The sequence below is a fragment of the Dipodomys ordii genome, unplaced genomic scaffold (assembly GCF_000151885.1).
Source record: "Dipodomys ordii isolate 6190 unplaced genomic scaffold, Dord_2.0 Scaffold187, whole genome shotgun sequence".
NCBI classification, from domain to species: domain Eukaryota; kingdom Metazoa; phylum Chordata; class Mammalia; order Rodentia; family Heteromyidae; genus Dipodomys; species Dipodomys ordii.
In genome coordinates, this window is record NW_012267403.1 from 1471861 (window position 1) to 1474609 (window position 2749).

General features: G+C 42.1%; 1 pseudogene; it reads right to left on the minus strand.

The window, feature by feature from the left end:
* Positions 1-1379: 1379 nt before the first annotated feature.
* On the minus strand, positions 1380-2303 carry LOC105999325 (annotated as a pseudogene).
* Positions 2304-2749: the final 446 nt, after the last annotated feature.

Genomic DNA, 2749 nt, shown 5'->3' on the forward strand with positions numbered 1-2749 from the left:
CTCATGTGCAACATGAAGCAGAGCAGAATCCCAACCTTATATATACATTAGAATCACTTGAGGAACATTTTTAAAAACATTCATCTATACTCCTAGCCAATTGAATTATAGTGCTTTGGCAGTGCTTCTGTGTGCTTATAACATACAACTATAGTTGAGCACCACTGCTTTTTTGGGTGTAATGATACTGGGTCTTGAACTCAGGGCCTGGGCCCTGTCCATTAGCTTGTTTGTCCAAAGCTAGCACTTTAATACTTGTGCCTTATCACCATTTCTGGCTTTTTGGTGGTCATTGGAGATAACAGTCTCATACACTTTCCTTCCCAGGGCCAGCTTTGAACCACAATCCTCAGATCTCAGTCTCCTCAGTGGCTAGGATTTACACGCATGAGCCACCAGGGCCTGGCTAAACACTATATTTTATAATCTCTAAATTCCTGATTCCTATGTGTATGTCAATGTTTGTATAAGCTAGTATCTTTTGTGTGAACAAACATCTCTAATATAATAGAAATTACTTTATAATGTGACTCAACATAGTGATATTTTAATACAATTTTCCATGAATATAGGAAATGATCCAAGCATGGCATATAGAGAGAGAAAGAGAACATGCTTCTGTTTATGTTGATTATGTACTTGATTCCACATATCTTTTGGCACAGCAAATATGTATTTTTTTCATCAGCTAGATTACAAGCTGTGTGAAAATAAGGCTCATTTATTTTTGGAATCCCCCATAGCAATTGTAAGAGCTTGTTTTGTGGTAGAGGCAATCACTTTTATTTAGATTTTTGAGAGCAATAGAAAAGCAGATTATTGCCTATTTTGCCAAGTCAAGAGACCTACAACTTTCAAAGACTTCAAATAAGAAATGCTTCCTCACAGGGCGCCAGTGGCTCACGCCTGTAATACTAGCTACTCAGGATGCTGAGATCTGAGGATCGCAGTTCAAAGCCAGCCCGGGCAGGAAAGTCCATGAGACTCTTATCTCCAATAAACCACTAGAAGACCAGAAGTGGCGCTGTGGCTCAAGGGGTAGAGTGCTAGCCTTGAGCTGAAGAGCGCAGAGATAAAACCCAGGCCCAGAGTTCAAGCCCCATGACCGACCAAAAAAAGAAAAAGAAATGCTTTCTCAAGTACAAGGAGAATCTGAATTATACTATACTAGCCATAAAAAGGTAAAATATAAACTTTTATTTAGGATTAAAGCAAATACTTCATTATCACCAACACAATATTAAACTTCAATAAATATACAGCTAATTTGGAGTGAGCATTTGATTGCACAATTATAAGGACAAAGAGGAGAGAGGAATCTGAATTCCCACTCCACCCAAGGCAGGACAGAGTGAGCCACAAAAAGGCATAGTGGCCTGCTACTTCTCCTCACCCAAAGGCTGTCTTTCCAATGTGTAGGCCATGAAGCAAGCATCAGGTCTCTTGGGGAAAAGGGGATGCCCTGGTCTTACAATCTCAAAGCCCAAAAAACCAAAGGATGCTGAGTGCTGGTGAGTCATGCCTGTAATCTTAGCTACTAGGAAAGCTGAGATGTGAGGATCATGTTTTGAAGCTTTCCGGGGCAAGAAAGTCTGTGAGACTTGTCTCCAATAAACTACTCATAAAAGCTGGAAATGGCGCTATGGTTCCAGTGGTAGAATACTAGCCTTGAGCACAAAGAGTCTCAGGGACAGCGCTTCCAGGCCCTGAATTAAAGCCCCAGGATGGGTGGGGGAAAAGTTCTGAAGGAGGGAAGCAAGGCAGCTTTGCCCCCACAGATCTTATGGGAGCAAAGGAAGACAGACATCTCAGAGTATCTCTTTCAGCAAACTCCAGTAGAACTACAAAACCCTCCTTGCTCCCTTCAGGCAGAGGGCCTCCTGGGAGATCAATGTAGAGACTTCTGTGACTTCATACTGCTATCCAGGTGTTGTGTTTGGCCTTGGTGAGCCTGGACTAGATGCCGAGAACTCTTGTTTTGTTATTAGACCATAGTTCCTCTGTTACATTCAGCTGCATAGCAGAGGGAAAAAGTTACTGAAAGATTGTGATCCCTCTGACTATTCCCTTGTCCACCTGGGATCTTTAGGGGTGAGTGAGGGACATGAGGAGCACCAGGAGCCCAGGTTACTATAGCAATTGAGAGAGACCCTGGAACTCTCACTGCTTTGGCTGCCATGGCTCTGCAGGGTGAGGAGCAACATGGTGTGGCTGGTGTGAATAGTGGCGCTAGGTTTATGCCCTTCCTTTTCTCAGAGGAAGCAGTGGTTGTTGAGGATCTGCTGCAGCAAGGATTTCACCATCCAGTCTCTGGCATCTGAAACCAGGAAAACTTCCCCTATGCCTTTCCATGCTGCTGCCACTGCTTGCCTGTACAGAATAAATGCCAAATGCATATTTGTTGAATGAATGCAATAAATTGTACAATATTTTAGGTCAATCAGTTGCACTATACTTATGATTGACCCTATAGTCTTGACCTCTTCAGTAAGCATTATGCTCTAAATATCAAAACAGAGTTAATTTTATTTATTATTACATTTAAGTCTATTTCCCATAAGAAGTTTTGATTGCTTAACCAGCATAAGAGAACATGGTTTTTCATTTGGCTTTGGTAACAATCATCTCCCTTTACTCTCAACACAGAGTTGACATTGAAGCCAAATGTCTTTTTTAAATGCTCCATACCTTCATCCACAGTGGCTGGTGTAGTAGTGGACCTATGGTCCAGGCTGACCTGTCTAGAAGC